This window comes from Kogia breviceps, chromosome 6 (genome assembly GCF_026419965.1).
Source record: "Kogia breviceps isolate mKogBre1 chromosome 6, mKogBre1 haplotype 1, whole genome shotgun sequence".
NCBI lineage: Eukaryota > Metazoa > Chordata > Mammalia > Artiodactyla > Physeteridae > Kogia > Kogia breviceps.
In genome coordinates, this window is record NC_081315.1 from 105360520 (window position 1) to 105380666 (window position 20147).

Below are 20147 nucleotides of genomic sequence, written 5' to 3' on the forward strand. Positions count from 1 at the left end.
TAAAGATGTTTTAAAAAATAATAATTGAATGAAAAATGCTCAAAATAAAAAAAAAATAAATAGCAAAAAAAAAAAAAAAAAGTGGGTGGTGGCCCAATTTCTGGAAATCACCACCCCTTCCTGAAACAGCTGGAATACTCCTCCCACTCATTAGCCTATGAAATTACCCACCCCTATAAAAACTGACAACCTCATATCCTGGTGTCTTTCTCACCTTCTGGGATGGCCCACACTCTGTCTGTGGAGTGTGTTTCACTCTAAATAAATCTGCTTCTTACCTATCACTCTGTCTCTCACTGAATTCTTTTCATGCTGAGACACAAAGAACATGAGCCTCAGTAAGTCCAGACACCAGGTGAGTGATTCTAATTAAAACACCATGAGTTCGAGTCCCAAGCAGGGTTTTGGCCATGTTCAAGTCCCGGCCACGTGGGTTCAAGTCACAATCTGAGGTGCACGGTTTCAATGACTGTTTTAACATTTATATCCAGAAAAGAGAAAGAATTCAACAACTCAAAAATAAGAAAAACAACCCAAAGTTTTAAATGGTATCTGCTTTTAAAATAGTTGAGCAGATACCTCACCAAAAAAGACATTCCACTACTAGGTATTTACCAAAGAGAAAATGAAAATATGTCTGCCCAACGATTTATACATGAAATGTTCATAGCAGCTTAATTCATAGTAACCCCTAAACAATGCAAATACCCAACAAGGGAAGAATAAATAAATTGTGATATCATCTACAATAAAATACTACTAAGCAGTGCAAAGGAATGAACTACTGATACACTGAAGAATGTAAAAAAAAAAGTATATGCTAAATGAAAGAAGCTAGATATAAAATAATACACACTTTATTATTCTCCTTATATGAAGTTCTAGAAGGAATAGGATGCTGACATACAGAATTTGGGGAAAAGAGATTTCAGATGGAACTAATTGCCTGAGCAAATACAGAATAATGGGAAAGCATGGGGCTTCTCCTGAAAAAGGTAAAGTTTTACTTTGACTGATAAATAGGGTACAGGTTGAGACTTGACAAAATAAGTTAGGGTCATACCTTTTTTTTTTTTTTTTGCCACGCCTAGCAGCTTGCAGGATCTTAGTCCCCTGACACGGGATTGAACCCATACCATTGGCAGTGAAAGCACAGAGTCCTAACCAATGGACCTCCAGGGAATTCCTAGGGTCATATATCTTTTTCTTTTTTTTAACATCTGTATTGGAGTCTAATTGCTTTACAATGGTGTGTTAGTTCCTGCTTTATAACAAAGTGAATCAGCTATACATATACATATATCCCCATATCTCCTCCCTCTTCCGTCTCTCTCCCACCTTCCCTATCCCACCCCCATATATTTTATCCTAAAGAACTTGGATACAATAATAATTTGAACTTTGTGCTCTTTTTCTTTTTTTAAATTTTATTTTATATATTTTTTATACAGCAGGTTCTTATTAGTTATCCATTTTATACATATTGGTGTATACATGTCAATCCCAATCTTGCAATTCATCACACCACCAACCCCTCCCCCTGCCACTTTCCCCCCTTGGTGTCCATACATTGGTTCTCTACATCTGTGTCACTATTTCTGCCCTGAAAACCAGTTCATCTGTACCATTTTTCTAGGTTCCACATATATGTGCTAATGTTTTTCTCTTTCTGACTTACTTCACTCTGTATGACAGTCTCTGGATCCATCCATGGCTCTACAAATGACCCAATTTCGTTCCTTTTTGTGGCTGAGTAATATTACATTGTATCTATGTACCACATCTTCTTTACCCATTCGTCTGTCAATGGGCATTTTGGTTGCTTCCATGACCTGGCTATTGTAAATAGTGCTACAATGAATATTGGGGTGCACGTGTCTTTTTGAATTATGGTTTTCTCTGGGTATATGCCCAGTAGTGGGATGGCTGGGTCATATGGTAATTCTATTTTGAGTTCTTTAAGGAACCTCCATACTGTTCTCCATAGTGACTGTATCAATTCACATTCCCATCAGCAGTGCAAGAGGGTTCCCTTTTCTTCATACTCACTTCAACATTTGTTGTTTCTAGATTTTCTGATGATGACCAATCTAACTGGTGTGAGGTGATACCTCATTGTAGTTTTCATTTGCATTTCTCTAATAATTAGTAATGTTGAGCAGCTTTTCATGTGCATCTTGGTCATTTGTATCTCTTCTTTGGAGAAATATCTATTTAGGCCTTCTGCCCATCTTTTGATTGGGTTGTTCGTTTCTTTAATATTGAACTGCATTAGCTGTTTATATATTTTGGAGATTAATCCTTTGTCCGTTGAGTCGTTTGCCAATATTTTCTCCCATTCTGAGGGTTACCTTTTCGTCTTGTTTGTAGTTTCTTTTGCTTTGCAAAAGCTTTTAAGTTTCATTAGGTCCTATTGCTTTATTCCCATTACTCTAGGAGGTGGATCAAAAAAAGATCTTGCTGTGATTTATGTCAGATTGTGTTCTTCCTATGTTTTCCTATAAGAATTTTATAGTGTACAGTCTTACATTTAGGTCTTTAATCCATTTTGAATTTATTTTTGTGTATGGTGTTAGGGAGTGTTCTAATTTCATTCTTTTACATGTAGCTGTCCAGTTTTCCCAGCACCACTTATTGAAGAGGCTGGCTTTTCTCCATTGTATACCCTTGCCTCCCTTGTCATAGCGAAGTTGACCATAGGTGTGTGGGTTTATTTCTGGGCTTTCTATCCTGTTCCATTAATCTATATTTCTGTTTATGTGCCAGTACCATATTGTCTTGTTTACTGTAGCTTTGTAGTATAGTCTGAAGTCAGGGAGTCTGATTAGTCCAGCTCCATTTTTTTCCCTCAAGACTACTTTGGCTGTTTGGGGTCTCTTGTGTCTCCATAATAATTTTAAGATTTTTTGTTTTAGTTCTGTAAAAAATGCCATTGGTAATTTGATAGGGATTGCATTGAATCTGTAGATTGCTTTGGGAAGTATAGTCATTTTCACGGTATTGATTCTTCCAATCCAAGAACATGCTATATCTCTCCATCTGTTTGTATCATCTTTAATTTCTTTCATCAGTGTCTTATAGTTTTCTGCATACAGGTCAGTTGTCTCATTAGGTAGGTTTATTCCTAGGTATTTTATTCTTTTTTTGCAGTGGTAAATGGAAGTGTTTCCTTAATTTCTCTTTCAGATTTTACATCATTAGTGTATAGGAATGCAAGTCATTTCTGTACATTAATTTTGTATCCTTCAAATTTACCAAATTCATTGATTAGATCTAGTAGTTTTCTGGTGGCATCTTTAGGATTCTCTATGTATAGTATCATGTCGTCTGCAAACAGTGACAGTTTTACTGCTTCTTTTCCAATTTGGATTCCTTTTATTTCTTTTTCTTCTCTAATTACCATGGCTAGGACTTCCAAAACTATGTTGAATAACAGTGGTGAGAGTGGACATACTTGTCATGTTCCTGATCTTAGAGGAAATGCTTTCAGTGTTTTACTACTGAGAGTGATGTTTTGCTGTGGGTTTGTCATATATGGCCTTTATTATGTTGAGGTAGGTTCCCTTTATGCCACCTTTCTGGAGAGTTTTTATCATAAATGGGTGTTGAATTTTGTCAAAAGCTTTTTCTGCATCTATTGAGATGATCATATGCTTTTTCTTCTTCAATTTGTTAATATGGTGTATCACATGGACTGATTGCATATATTGAATAATCCTTGCATCCCTGGGATAAATCCCACTTGATCATAGTGTATGATCTTTTTAATGTGTTGTTGGATTCTGTTCACTACTATTTTATTGAGGATTTTTATTAATATTCATCAGAGATATTTTTCTGTAATTTTCTTTTATTGTTATATCTTTGTCTGGTTTTGATATCAGGGTGATGGTGGCATCGTAGAATGAGTTTGGGAGTGTACCTTCCTCTGCAATTTTTTGGAAGAGTTTGAGAAGGATGGGTGTTAGCTCTTCTCTAAATGTTTGTAGAACTCACCTGTGAAGCCATCTGGTCCTGGACTTTTGTTTGTTGGAAGATTTTTAATCACAGTTTCAACTTCATTACTTGTGATTTGTCTGTTCATATTTTCTATTTCTTCCTGGTTCAGTCTTGGAAGGTTATACCTTCCTAAGAATTTGTCCATTTCTTCCAGATTGTCCATTTTATTGCCATAGATTTGCTTGTAGTAGTCTCTTAGAATGCTTTGTATTTCTGTGGTGTCTGTTGTAACTTTTCCTTTTTCATTTCTAATTTTATTGATTTGAGTCCTCTCCCTCTTTTTCTTGATGAGTCTGGCTAATGGTTTATCAATTTTGTTTATCTTCTGAAAGATCCAGCTTTTAGTTTTGGTGATCTTTGCTATTGTTTTCTTTGTTTCTATTTCATTTATTTCTGCTCTGATCATTATGATTTCTTTCCTTCTACTAACTTTGGGTTTTCTTTGTTCTTCTTTCTCTAGTTCCTTTAGGTATAAGGTTAGATTGTTTATTTGAGATTTTTCTTGTTCCTTGAGGTAGGCTTGTATTGCTATAAAATTCCCTCTTAGAACTGCTTTTACTGCATCTAATAAGTTTTGGAATATCGTGTTTTCATTGTAATTTGTCTCTAGGCATTTTTGATTTCCTCTTTGATTTCTTCCATGATCTCTTGGTTACTTAGTAACATATTGTTTAGCCTCCATGTGTTTGTGTTTTTTACGTTTATTTCCATGTAATTGATTTCTAATCTCATAGCACTGTGGTCAGAAACGATGCTTGATATTTCAATTTTCTTAAATTTACTGAGGCCTGATTTGTGATCCAGGATGTGATCTATCCTGGAGAATGTTCTATGTGCACTTGAGAAGAAAGTTTAATCTGCTGTTTTTGAATGTAATGTCATATAAATATCAATTAAATCTATCTGGTCTATTGTGTCATTTAAAGTTTGTGTTTCCTTATTAATTTTCTGTCTGAATGATCTGTCCATTGGTGTAAGTGAGGTGTTAAAGTCCCTCACTATTATTGTGTTACTGTTGATTTCCTCTATTATACCTGTTAGCATTTGCCTTATGTACTGAGGTGCTCCTATTTTGAGTGCATATATATTTATAATTGTTATATCTTCTTCTTGGATTGATCCCTTGATCATTATGTAGTGTCCTTCCTTGTCTCTTGTAACATTCTTTATTTTAAAGTCTCCTTTATCTGATAAGAAATTGCTACTACAGCTTTCTTTTGATTTCCATTTGCATGGAAAATCTTTTTCCATCCCTTTACTTTCAGTCTGTATGTGTCCCTTGGTCTGAAGTGGGTCTCTTGTAGACAGCATATATATGGGTCTTGTTTTTGTAGTCATTCAGCGAGCCTGTGTCTTTTGGTTGTAGTATTCAATCCATTCACATTTAAGGTAATTATCGATATGTATGTTCCTATTACCATTTTCTTAATCGTTTTTGGTTTGTTTTTGTAGGTTTTTTTCTTCTCTTGTGTTTCCCATGTAGAGGAGTTCCTTTAGCATTTGTTGTAGAGTTAGTTTGGTGGTGCTGAATTCTCTTAGCTTTTGCTTGTCTGTAAAGCTTTTGATTTCTCCATTGAATCTGAATGAGATCCCTGCCGGGTAGAGTAATCTTGGTTGTAGGTTCTTCCCTTTCATCACTTTAAGTATATCATGCCACTCCCTTCTGGCTTGTAGAGTTTCTGCTGAGAAATCAGCTGTTAACCTTATGGGAGTTCCCTTGTATGTTATTTGTAGTTTTTCCCTTGCTGCTTTCAGTAATTTTTGTTTGTCTTTAATTTTTTCCAATTTGTTTATTATGTGTCTCATCATGTTTTTCCTTGGGTTTATCCTGCCTGGGAGTCTCTGTGCTTCCTGGACTTGGGTGGCTAGTTCCTTTCCCATGTTAGGGAAGTTTCTGACTATAATCTCTTCAAATATTTTCTCGGGTCCTTTCTCTCTCCCTTCTCCTTCTGGGACCCCTATAATGTGAATGATGTTGTGTTTAATGTTTTCCCAGTGGTCTCTTAGGCTGTTTTCATTTCTTTTCATTCTTTTTCTTTATTCTATTCTGCAGCAGTGAATTCCACCATTCTGTCTTCCATGTCACTTTTGCATTCTTCTGCCTCAGTTATTCTGCTATTGATTCCTTCTAGTGTATTTTTCATTTCATTTATTGTATTGTTCATCTCTGTTTGTTTGTTATTTAATTCTTCTAGGTGTTTGTTCTTTAATTCTTCTAATGTCTTTGTTAAATATTTCTTGCATCTTCTCGAGCTTTGCCTCCAATTTTTTTCCGAGGTGCTGGATCATATTCACTATGATTATTCTAGTTCTTTTTCTGGAAGGTTGCCTATCTCCACTTCATTTAGTTGTTTTTCTGGGGTTTTATCTTGTTCCTTCATTGGTACAAAGTCCTCTGCCTTTTCATTTTGTGTATATTTCTGGGAATGTGGTTTTCCTTCCACAGGCTGAAGGATTGTAGTTCTTCTTGCTTCTGCTGTCTGCCCTCTGGTGCATGAGGCTATCTAAGAGGCTTGTGCCAGTTTCCTGATGTGTGGGACTGTTGGTTGGTAGAGCTGGCTGCTGCTGTGGTGAGCAGTTCTCAGTAAAACTTTAATCTGCTTGTCTGCTGATGGGTGGGGCTGGGTTCCCTCCCTGTTGGTTTTTTGGCCTGAGGCGACCCAACACTGGAACCTACCCAGGCTCTTTGGTGGGGCTAATGGCAGACTCTGGGAGTGCTCAAACCAAAGAGTACTTCCCAGAACTTCTGCTGCCAGCATCCTTGTCCCCACAGTGAGTCACAGCCACTGCCCGCCTCTGTAGGAGACCCTCCAACGCTAGCAGGTAAGTGTAGTTCAGTCTCCTATGGGGTAACTGCTCCTTCCCCTGGGTCCCAATGTGCACACTACTTTGTGTGTGCCCTCCAAGAGTGCAGTGTCTGTTTTCCCAGTCCTGTCAAAGTCCTGCAATCAAATCCTGCTAGTCTTCAAAGTCTGATTCTCTAGGAATTCCTCCTCCCGTTGCCAGAACCCCAGGTTGGGAAACCTGACATGGGGCACAGAACCTTCACTCCAGGGGGTGGACTTCTGTGGTATAAGTGTTCTCCAATTTGTGAATCACCCATTCAGCAGTTATGGGATTTGATTTTGTTGTGATTGCACCCCTCCTACCATCTCTTTGTGGCTTCTCCTTTGTCTTTGGATGTAGGGTATCTTTTTTTGTAAGTTCCAGTGTCTTCCTGTCAATGATTGTTCAGCAGTTAGTTGTGATTTCGGTGCTCTCTGAAATTTGTACTCTTGAACATCAAGAGCTCTCAGTACTTTCTGAACTTCCTTATTTAAAATTTTGTCTTGTTTGTTGGTTGGCATTTTTGGTTGCTTGAGGATGAAGCAAGAGAGATCATGAATTTGAAGTTTTTAGAACAGTGTTTCATAGTGTCCTCTCAATGAATGTTTCAAATACTTATCAACAGCTTATTTGTTCCTTGTGTTTATTTTGTATTGTGGTAAGCTGAGTAATGGCCCCATGAAGATGTCTGTGTCCTAGTCCCCAGAACCTGTGAATACATTACCTTACATAGTAAAAGGGACTTTGCAAATGTGATTAATTTAAGGATCTTGAGATAGAGAGATTACAATGGATTGTCTGGATGGGTCCAATGTAATCATAAGAGAAGGGCAATCACTCAGAGAGGTGATCATACACAGAAGGCAATGTGATGATGGAAGCAGAGAGATATTTGAAGGTGATTTGATGCTGGCTTTGAAGATGTGAGGCAGGGAATGCAGGCAGACTCTAGAAACTTGAAAAAGTATGGAAACAGATTCTTCCTGAGTCTCCAGAAGGAACTAACCCTGCTGACATCTTGACTTTAGTCCAATGAGACTATCACTGGACTTCTGACCTCCAAAAGAGAATCAATTCGTGTTGTTTTAAGCCATTAATATTGTGACAATTTGTTACAGCAGCCGTAGGAAATGAGTACAGATTTTGGTATCTGAAAGTATCCCTCTTTCTGCCTCCCTTTGTCCTCAGTTCCAAGACTGAGCTTGGGACATCATTAGCACAGGATTATTACTCTTGGCTAGTCTTGGCCAGAGTCTGCAAGGAGGTTGCCCCAAAGAAGAAGCGAGATTGGAGAAGGGGTGAGGTGAGTTCCGTGATTGGAAGAAAGATGTTTTTCTAGCTCCAAACTATAGCAACTCTACTGTAACAAATACTAAAAATATGAAAGTGGGGCTTCCCTGGTGGCACGGTGGCTGAGAGTTCGCCTGCCGATGCAGGGGACACGGGTTCGTGCCCCGGTCCGGGAGGATCCCACATGCTGCAGAGTGGCTGGGCCCGTGGGCCATGGCCGCTGAGCTGGCGCATCCGGAGCCTGTGCTCCGCAACAGGAGAGGCCACAGCAGTGAGAGGCCCGCGTACCGCAAAAAAAAAAGAAAAAAAAAAAAAAAGAAAGTGGTTTGGAAGTGGGTAATGGGTAGAAGTTGGAAGAATTTTGAGGAATATGATGGAAAAGTCCTAGATTGCCTTGAACAGACTGTTAGTAGAAATATGGGTGTTAAAGACTGCTGGTGAGGTCTCAGAGGAAATGAGGAACATGATTTGGGAAACTGAAGGGAAGGGGGTCTGTTATATAATGGTAGAAAGCTTAGATTGTGTCCTATAATTATACAGAAAACAGAACTTGTAAGCAATGAATTTGGGTATTTGGTTGAGATTTCCAAGCAAAATATTGAAGGTGTGACCTGGTTTCTTCTTGGTTGCTTTTAGTAAAATTTGAGAGAGGAATGGAGAGAACTGTTACAAAAAGGAAGCAGAATTTGATTTGGGAAATTCTCAGCCTACACAGATTGCAAACAATACTGAAGTTAAGAGATCCACTGCCAGGAAAGCATGCTCTGGAGAGTAAGCCAACGATGTAGTTGCACAGCTTTTTTTTTTTTTTTTTTTAAATGTTTTAAATTGTAGTAAAATATACATAAAAGTTATCATCTTAACCATTTTTAAGTGTGGATAGACTTTTGCTAGTACTTGGAAATTACAAAAGGTTAGCACATTCAAGTACATAGAGGGCTCTTTGAAGGGGTGTAAGACTCAGAAGCCAAAAACAGATGAAATTATTCAGGAAAGGTCTGTGGAGTAGCCTGTTTTTTTTAATGAAGTGAATCTCCATGACCAACAAAGCTTTTGAGAATGCTATACCAACAGAAACATTGTCAAGTTGGACTAACAGGGACAGAGGACAAAAATGAAAAGACTCTCAAAACTCTACAGGCAGAAAACATGCTGAGAAAAACTATTCAGTGGCAGACATGTGTTACTCTTCATGAAAAAGTATGATTCCAAGGGTGGAAAGATCCAAAGAGTGGAGTCAGGGGTTCAGAGGGCAGAGGCATGAGCTGTGTAAGTTATTTCCAGGCTTTGAAACTTAATGGAGTTTGCCTAGGTAGATTTCAAAAGTGATTAACTGACTCTTTTTCTTCATTTTCTCCCTTCTTGAATGAGAATGGATCTGTTACCCTATGTCTGTCCCACCACTGTATTTCTAGAGCACAAACTTGCTTTCTAGTTTCACAGCTCCACAGGTAGAGGATTTTGCCCCAGGACACATTATATACAGAACTGCACCCATAATTTAGATGATTAGATATGAGATTTTAGACTTGAGTTGATACTGTAATGGGCTGAGACTCTGGGGGGCCTTGGAATGGGTGAAGGTATTTCTCATGTGGGTTGTATGAGTCTTTGCAGACTGGCAGTGGACTGTGATAGGCTGAATAATGGTCCCCCGTAAAGATAGCCAAGTCTTAATCCCTGGAACCTGTGAATATGTTGTACATAGTAAAAGGGATTTTTGTAGAAGTGACATATAATGACATAAAGACACAAGACCTTTGGGTCAGAGATACAATTTATTACTCACAGCAAAACAAACAAACAAAAAAGGAGCCAGATCAGCATTGTGGGTTGGTTTCCCATGCCCCATTTCCCACAGGTGTTAGCTCTGCACACAGTGGGGGCTGCTGGTACATCCTCTCACCCTTCCCTACAGGGAGATTACTCATTACGCCTGGAATGCACGCAAATGTCTCCAGGGAGGTAGGAAAAGGCTTTATCTTTACTTCCCTGGGATGTTTCTTGGGAAGATTTCTCTAGTTTCACCATTCTGGAATGTCTCCTTACACAAGTGTTCTTAACTTAAACGCAAATACTTTCATTCAGAGGATCCAGGCTGTGCAGAAATGTGAGCTATTCATGGAAAATTGTCTTCCAACTGTTTTTAAGCACCAAGAAGGGGGAAAAAATCTATTACCTTTAATAGAATAGAAAATCTGAAAAACCAAATATTTCAATAATGCCAAGAGTGGCTGAATGGAAAGGAGATGCTAACCTGTATGATTTTAGAGAAAGACCACACCCAAAGAAACATCACCCAGTGGGGTCGGGAAATATGTAAAGAGAGGCAGAAGTTGAAATTAGTTTGAGGAAGACATATTAAGCAATTAAATTGTTTAATATTCAGCAATGATATGAGGAAGCAACATGCATCAATGCCGTTTGGGGATGCTTATAGAGACTATCTGACAAAATCAGATTTTTAAATGTAAAAATGGCAAAGAAATTTGCCATACATTTAATTATTATTCCTGGGAATATGACCTCATGTTACAGGTATTAGATGTTATTGATTTTTTTCTCCAGCAAATGTAAATGGAATATCCATTTACTATGTATCATGCAAGATGACACGATCTCTGCTCCTATGGAGCATGCATTTCAAGGTGGCATGTTGACACAACTAGTAATCACATAAATAAATACAAATATTACATAGTACCAAGAAAACAAAGAAACAAAAGGAAGAATAAAGAAGGATGTACCCAAACTAAAGTGGTTAGGAAAGACTTTAAAGAGGTAACATATAATTCAATCTATTCTCAAAATAGAAGTCATCAGAGTGAGTTTTTTAAAACCTAATTCACATCATGTCTTTCCTCCACAGAACCCAACTGCTTTCCATTTCACTGACAAAAACCCAGAGCCCCTATAATGGTCTAGAGCCCTTCATGATTTGGTCCCCAAATAGTTCCCTGACCTCTTTTCTTATTACTTTCTATAGCACTTATTATCTTCTAAATATTATAAAGGTTATTTATTGTTTATTGTCTCTCTCTCTCCTTGCCAGAACATAAGCTCCATTAGAGAATGGTCTCTATTTTCTTCATTTCGTATCCCAAATGTGTCTAGAACGGTACCTGACCTTTAATAGAAGTTCATTAAATTTTTATTCTATGAACATAAAATTACATTATGATTTTATTCTGCATAAACAAAAACCAGGTAAGATTTGTTTACACAACATTGTAAAGCGACTATATTCCAATTTTTAAAAAAAGATTTATTTAACGTGGTAGGTGTGCTTGCCCATTCATGAGTTCATTTCAGTCTGGAACTCAGGAGGATAATGCTACTCGCATATCTGCTGCACCATTTAATCCGTTCCTTTCCTTTGCTTTTAACTGGGTTAAGACCGAAAACCCTAGTTCACACAAACTAGTTGCTGTGAATGGTAATAATAGCAGGATACTCTTTCGACTTATCAAAGGAAAGTCTTCCTTTATCTTAATCGAAAATGCTGATAAACTTAGTGTTTCATAATCATTCTTCGATGTATATGAAGAACTGAGCTGCAATAATTCATTTTCTTCTTCAGGCACCAAGTTTAACTCAATTATTGATACTGGGTTTTGAAAAGCAAACGGATCTTTTACCCAACAATTCTGTCTTAATGTTTCAAATTTCTCTTCTGGGAATAAATGGTTAAAGGTTTGACAGAGAGAAGTGAGGTGCAACAATATCTCTAGTTTTATTTCTTCCAAAATGTTTTCATTGATAACATTCTCTTCAATGTGCTGCAAAAACCTTGGAAACATGTAGTAGCTAGGACGGTTGCTTTTAAGCCTCGCTTGCCACAACAGTACCGCCTTCTGGAATCCTTGGATATGTTCCGCCTGTTGGAATATGTCACTATTTTTCCCCTGTAGTTTTAAACGTAGTTCATTAAGGATGCCAAAAATATCAGTTAAATATGCCAGTTTCGTTACCCAAATATCATCCTCAAAAATAGCTGCCAAATGAGACTTCTTTTCAATGAGAAAAACGTGGATCTCATTCTTGAGTTCATAAACCTTGCTCAGTATTTTCCCTTGAGACAACCAACGAACTTTGGTGTGATACAGTAAGTGGGTATAATTAGCTCCAATCTCCGAACAAAACGTTTCAAGAAGTCGGCTGTTTAATGAGCTTCCTTTAATAAAGTTAACAACTTTCACTGCCTTTTTCAATACTTCCATGAGCTTCTGTGGAATCTCTCTGGATGCTAATGATTCACGATGTATAAAACAATGATTCCACGCACCACCAGTAACTTCTAGCAATTTTTTAATTACTCTGCTCTGTTTTCCAGTGATGTTTGCTGTTCCGTCACTTGTAATTCCTTTGCAGTTTTTCCAGTTTAATTTATACTAACCAACAATGCACTTTTCTAATTCTGTGAAAATATCTAATCCACTTAGGTGCGAGGTTAAGTTTAAACAACACAAAAAATCCTCCATAAAATCGCCTTGCCACACATATCTGACATAGACTAAAAGTGCTGTGCAGCTTCCAGTATCTGTGCTTTCATCAAGCTGGATTGCAAAATCTATTCCTGACTGTAACCGAGTAATGAGCATTGCCTCTAAATGTTCGGCTATCGTACAAATTCGAAGAGATATTGTGTTATCACTAGGAATCGTTTTTAATTTATCAGCAGATTTATCATCAAAAATTGTACGCACCATATCCAAACATGCTGGAAGAATAATTTTTTCAGCAGCTGTGTGAGCCATTTTCTCTTTTGCCACACGATATGCAACTAAATATGATGATAATAAGGTTTTCTCACTAACAGTAGTAGAGCAGCTAAGAAATTGTGTTGATGACTTTACATCTATTTTCTTTCTTTGAAAATATTCAAGAGGCTTATCAATAAGTTCAGCATGCTGTGTTTCTAAGTGCCTTTTTAATTTTGAAGGGTTTTAAGCTTTCATTTGCAAGAATATTATTACAAATAACACACTGGGGTCTGTCATTTTCAAAGGGTTTTTCACATTTGATAAAACCGTATTTTAAATAATCTTCATTATAATGCCTTGCAGTTACTTTTTTCTTTTTGCAACGTGGCTCAAACGAAGTTGATGTTTGCAGATTAGAGTCAATAGTTTTTTCAATATTGTCACTATTCATACTTCCAGATCCAGTAGTAGAACTTGAACATGCTTCTGCATATTTTGCTTCATTATTCCTCTTTCTTTTAAAAAAGAAATGATCCATTTTAAAAGCAATTTTGAATAAAATATTATAATTGCCACATATATATATATATATATATATATTTTACAGCCTAGATAACATCTTTCCAAAGTTGCAGTTTGCAACTGAATCTCAGTGGAACATCTCAGACTTTAAATCCAGTTGCAAGTCATGGTAATATACAACTAGACTGCAGATCAACCTTGTTATTATGAAAACCAAATAAGACATCAGCTGACAAATGATTGAAAAACCATTTCTTAGGCAATCAATGTACATTCTATTCATCATATCCCCTCCATCAAATATCTTTCCACATATTGAAACTGACCTTAGTATTCCTTGCAAGGTGTATAATTCTGGCAAAGGATTCATGCAAAGCACTCTGATATTTTATATTTTATTTTGTTTTTAAAAATGTTCGTCATGACCCACAAAATTGATTTCATGACCCACTAAATGAGTCACATGCATAATGTGAAAAACACTGATATAGAGACTTTTTCCTCTTTTGTGTTAGTGGCTTGACTACGTCTGCTTGATGATCAAATAAACTAGCTGATCTGCTAAACTGCTGGCTGATACAGAAACTTTCTTGAAGTGGTAGGTATATATCATTCCTGATTTTCATTCCTGATACTTTTTGATGGGAAGGGTTTTTAAGAGTGTCAGTATTGTCTGATCTCATGAGGTTCCAATGAGGTTTTCCATGGCTGGGTCAATTATAAGGTTGGAGTTGGTGACATATTTTTAGAACTGTCTTGGAATGCATCCTTGACCTGGGAATAAGACCAGAGATATGACATTAAGCATTACAATACAGAGAAATAGTGTTGCCAGCTATAGGGACCTTAACAGAATCCAAGGTCATGGGTGCTGAAGCAAAAAGCTGGTAGCTCTTAACACAATGTTATATAGGCTTAGGCCTTTTTCTGTAAGGCAAACCACCTCAACCAAGACTGGGAGATAGAAAAAATGATGTAAGACCTGGGAGTCAGCATCAGGAGATGCAAAGTACATTGACAAAGCTAAACACAGCAAACCATGCAGGAGCACAGCTCATTCACTATATATACTTCCTCTTAGCTCAGTTTGGCCATGTCCATCTTGTAAGTACTTCCCGCACTGTTCTCTTTGAACTTAGGATATTTGGGTCTTATCAGCATAATACAGCACTTCCTTACAAACCTTTCCATCAAGTAATGCCACTTTGGGGCGGGCGGGTGGGGGTGGGGGGGTGGGGTGGAGGAAGGGTAAAGTCTTACATTAGTGTTTATTAGAAATTAAACATTTTAACATTGTTAATAGTTTTATCAGGATTGTTTGCATTAACTAGATTTTATTTTCTGTAATTCTTGATGCTCCGGCAGGTGGGTTCTCACTAATCTTAGAGGGAACTAATCCTCCCAGGGTTGGGTAATTCCTAGAGATAGCAAACAACTTGACTGATAGCTCAACCCAGGAACACAACTTTCAAATGCAAACTAACCAGCCCAGAGCCAGCCCTACCCACACTTCCCCCACCCTCCCAAATCAGGTTCTTATTCTCCAGATACTCCCCTGCCTTAATTACCCCAGGGCCAGGTAACCATGAACTAGAGACAGCCCCATGCCCTGAATCCTGGTGAAACTGATACAAAAGCCAATATGAAACCTGCTTACCCTGTTTGGCCAATTCCTTCCTGAGAAAACCACAGTACAGGCTTTTCCACATTTCCCCTTCCACTCCGGCTCCCTCCTGCCCAATCCTGGTGCTTCCCATGTGGCCGCCCTACCTCCTGTTTCTAGGGATCTGTGAGTATAAAAACTACCTACTTCATGACTGCTATTTCTGTCTGTTTGCCTTATCATACCTGATTAAAACAAATCGTAGGTAAATCATTTTTACTTCATCTTGGCTCTGGTTACAAAGTTACAAAGTTGCATAGTTTGGCCCTAATCCTATTTTCCACATAATGTCTGTTATTTTTAAGCATAAATTTTGCATTCCACGAGTTCTTCTAAGTCATAGTGTTAAAGCTGAAACACCTGTATCTCGAGATTACTTTTATTACTTGCCTGGTGAATGGATTCCCCCAATCACTTGAGAGGAAGATTGGAATCCTTCAGTTTTGGGGACACACTAAATATCTGTCATTCTAGCTATCACCCATCCTTCACCTGTGAGTGAAACAGTATCATACAGTACACAAGTAAGGTATAGGTTTCAGGAATACCAGGCAGTACTCAAAATGTGCTACAAATTATCTGAATGCCATCGACTTTCATCAGTCTGTCACCACTGTATTTATGTGGTGGCCTAATCTTTTAATAAAGCCAGCTTTGAAAGAGGCATCAGAGTGGATGGTGACCTTGAAACAAGAAAGATGTTGCCAGATGGAGGCCTTAGTGAGATTCTTCCCTGAGACTTCATTACTTATTTTTAACAGTAAACTTGAAGGGGACTTACAGTATGTCATGTATACTGCACTTTTAAAAATTTTAATAAGCTTTATTTTTTTTAAGAGCAGCTTTAGGTTCACAGCAAAACTGAGCAAAAGGTAGGTATTTCTTGCCCCCACCTATGCACAGTCTTCGCCATCACCAAACATCCCCCACCAGAGTGGTACTTGTTACAGTTGATAGACCTACAGTGTCACATCATAATCACCCGAAGTCCACCCTTTACATAAGGTTCACTCTTCGTGTTGTACACTCTATGGATTTTGACAAACGTATAATGACATGTATCCATCATTATGGTTTCATACAGAGTATTTTCACTGCCCTAAAAATCCTGTGCCTCTGCCTCCCTTCTTTCCTATCCCCCTCCCACTGCCACCAATCTCTAATAGTCACTGAATTTTTTTTTTTTTAACCAGTTGAGCTCCACAGTCTTGCCTTTTCCAGAGTGCCATACCGTTGGAATTATATGTATATAGACTTTTCAGATTGGCTTCTTTCACTTAGTAATATGCATTTAAGGTTCCTCCATGTATTTTCATGACTTGATAGCTCATTTCTTTTTAGCACTGAAAAATACTTCATTGTCTGGCTATAACAGTTTGTTTATCCATTCACCTACTGAAAGACATCTTAGTTGCTTCCAAATTTTGGCAACTATGAATAAAGCTGCTATAAACATTGGTTGTAGGTTCTTGTGTGGACAAGTTTTCAACTCCTTTGGGTAAATACTAAGGAACCTGACTGCTGCATTGTATGTACATTTTTTTTAAATGGAAATGCATTTCTTTTATGTATTTATTTATTTAACTTTACTTTTTTTGGCTGTGTTGGGTCTTCGTTTCTGTGCGAGGGCTTTCTCTGGTTGTGGCAAGCGGGGGCCACTCTTCATTGCGGTGCGCGGGCCTCTCACTATCGCGGCCTCTCTTGTTGTGGAGCACAAGCTCCAGACGCGCAGGCTCAGTAGTTGTGGCTCACAGGCCTAGTTGCTCCGCGGCATGTGGGATCTTCCCAGACCAGGGTTCGAACCCGTGTCCCCTGCATCGGCAGGCAGATTCTCAACCACTGCGCCACCAGGGAAGCCCTACAAGTACATTTTTAAAGAGGATCCCAGCAAAGGTTGTGTATCCTTTTGTTGCTGGAGCTTGTCAATATTGTGGGCACAGATTATGCTTTATAGATAAAGCATAGATGTTGCTCAACTTTTTTGTTTTTGCAATGGTGCCATCTTTTGATAACGTAACTCACACACGCCAAAGGGACTGCTCTAGGATTTCCTGAGTTGTGATGGCTTACTCTGGTACTGAGTTATTCTGTTGATATCTCTGATATGAACTGCCAATAAATAGAACCAAGTCAGAACTGAGGGGTAAAGGTGCCTGGTGAGATGGGTTACACAATTTAGTATAATTCAGTGAGAAAGAGTGACATAGGGAGGTGTTAAGATAAGACTATTTGGTCAGTTTGGCATTGGACAAATAATCTTGAATTTAGGAGCAGATATTTTATATGAGACAAAAAGCTTTAAAGGGCATTCTAGAACAATGTTGTTGGAATGCAGCTTCAGGAATGTGCCAGGAAGGTGGCAGCAGGAGCCATCTGAGAAAACTTTGCTATAGGGAGTAGGGTTAAGTTGTAATATGCAAGAGATCAAAACGTATGACCTTGTCTCTAGGATAGCAGTCTATTGGCATAGTTTTCCGTGTTTAGTAATATAAAGCATTGGTGTCAATAGGAAGACCTACAAATAGGGGCAAAGGTCAGGGTTTATTAGGATGGTGGCATTTTTAGGTGTTGGTTGCCTTAGGAGGGGCTTGAAAATATCAACTTGATTAGTTATTATATTATGAATGCTTTACCTAGGACAAGTTGCTAGAGATCTAATGTATATGGTACCTGATTATACTTAAAAAAGAGTACATATGGGGGAATTCAGGGTCTGGTCTGAGAAACAGGCAAAGCTTTTCTTTGGAGGTCTTATGTTCTGTCTGCCAAGGTAGTGAGTAGGACTAAAGAGTTTATGGCAGATGCCTATTGGATGTCACAGCATGGTGGACAGCATCAGTATATTAAATCAGAACTAAACTGCTGAAAAAGCAACTGCATCTAAATCTCTTTGATGAATAAGAAGAGTTGGAGAGCAATTCACAACAGCCTTGAAGCAATCTGACTCAGATATATAACTGCCCTTAACAGCTAAAAGAGAACATTTATTGATTCTTCCTGTTATATTGAAGAATGCTCACTTGTTTTTAATGTTCCTTCCCTCCACATGACTTTCAAACCACTACAGTTTTATCCTGTATGCCACCTCTCCCCAGATATTTTATAGACGTTTACCTTATACAGTTAAAGAAAAACAGTGTTAAAACCTTCTCCAAAGTTTTTTGTTTGCTCTCTCTTTTCTTTATCTATGTCTCTGAAAGTTGCCTTAATGGCAAGTCACAGGAATTTGGAGGGACAGGTTCCAACCTGAGGGTTTTGGTCTAACCGTAAGTTTTGGAACTTAAAGAGATATTCTCAATTAGAACTCAATGTAAATCAGAGCATATACATATGTTAACATGAATAACTGCATATGTGATTCCATAACCCAGATGGGTTCTGCTGGGACAGGTCCCTTCTGGCCAAAACTTCAAATATCTACAGAAGTGTGCACTGATGCTTAAGATGTGTGTGTTAAGGCTGACTGTTGTGGATATATAACCACATTTCAGAGCAATAATGCTCTTTAATTGGGTGTGCATCTATCTTAGCCATTCTTTAGGAGAGAATTTCAATTAAGGTGACCAAATACTTGTAGCTGAAAGTTTCTTATATACCAAGGTGCAATAATAATGATCTGTTCCTAGAACAGTGTTTGTTGTAATGGTAGGTACTCAGTAAATGTATTTGAAAGATTAAATGAGAGAATGACACCTGTAGCAAACTGTACCATGTACACTGTTTTTATTAATCAGTGAAAAATAAGTTACCAAACTATATTTGAACAATTTGGTAATATGTAAGACCAAGATTAGTAAGACCTATTCTTTAAAATTGGATCAATGATATTCTATTTCAAAATGAACTCCTTATAATGTTAGACAGTAGAAACAATGGTCTTATAAAAACATAAATGTAAACTATATTCAGATTTATCTTATAAAGCCTAACACTTAAATCTACCTGAAAATAAGAAACACATTAAAAAAAACTAATATCTCATTTATATTACAATAAGTAATTATTCTTTTAGACAAAAACAATTGCCTTTAAATCATTCTGTTCTTTTATATTTGTACTATTCTCATTTCAATCCAGTTCTCTGTGGGAGTTCATAATCGGCTATGCTTCAGACTGTTATATCCAAAAAGTATTCTTAAAGGGCTTACTCTCTCTCCTCAAGCAGACAATTCACCTACAATAATAGCAGACATAGTATATTAGGGTATAGACCTGATAGATGTGAGGATGAAAGCATGGGGAAGTCCTTTTCTAACTGAAAGAGGATGCAAGGTAATAGCTAAATGGGAGTCAGAAGCAGAAAATGTTGCAAGCTTGACAGAAGAAGGTATGAAATAGTTGTTTACAAAAGTGGTGCTATGAATGGACTAGGAAAATGTGTTAGGATTTTAAGCAGGTCTGCATGATTGCCTTACATGCTTATTGCAATGATCATTATTGCTATGATGCTTGATAGGTGTGGTCTTTAGCTCCCTGCCATGAATTTTTACCTCTTAGACATATTTCCATGGTGCTGAGTACTATCTTCTAAAAATAGACGTAGGGTAGACGTCCATTCGCCCCCTGAGCAAAAGCAAAACGTGCCTCCCGCCAACGAATCCCGGAATGTCTCCCTTTAGCGGACTCCGGACCACTCCCACCAGAGGTTGCCTTTCTTTCTTCTCACCTCCAGCCGAGCGCCGCAAGCCTCCCGCCTCGCCTGCCGACCCACGGTGCGCCTCGCCCCCCATCCTCTACACAACACCACTTCCAATCTAACACCAACACTCACAGAATTCACACTTGCAGCCAGAGAAGGGCTAGCTCGGCCCTCTGCGCATGCGCGGAGCTAAGAGTAGCCCCTGCCCTCGCAGGGGCTACAATATCGTCTCGCGATATTGTCTTTTCCCGCGGGAGTTATTTGAGCTTTCTGGCGGTAACCACTACCTCGTCTGTCCGCGGGCGGCTGTCCGGAGTCTGTATTTTGTCTGCTGAAAATCTGGCCGTGATCAGTCGAGCCGGATACAGCTGAGAGCGGACAGATTCGTCCCGGCCGGGTTCTGGCGCCGTAGGGCCCAAGAGGCTGTTGCCGATTAAGGAGGCCTTCCAGCTGGCGCCGCAGCCGCATCAGAACCAGGCGAAGCTGGTGGTGTTGCTGAGCCGCA

At 38.4% G+C, this 20147-nt stretch overlaps 1 non-coding gene across 1 annotated transcript; it reads right to left on the reverse strand.

Moving 5' to 3' along the window:
* Positions 1–11362: 11362 nt before the first annotated feature.
* LOC131758756 (uncharacterized) lies at positions 11363–19820 on the reverse strand. Its single transcript, XR_010841113.1, has 3 exons — positions 19670–19820; positions 13667–14114; positions 11363–13333 (listed from the first exon to the last, which is right to left on the reverse strand). It is a non-coding gene; the product is annotated as an uncharacterized protein (transcript).
* Between the last annotated feature and the right edge of the window lie 327 nt (positions 19821–20147).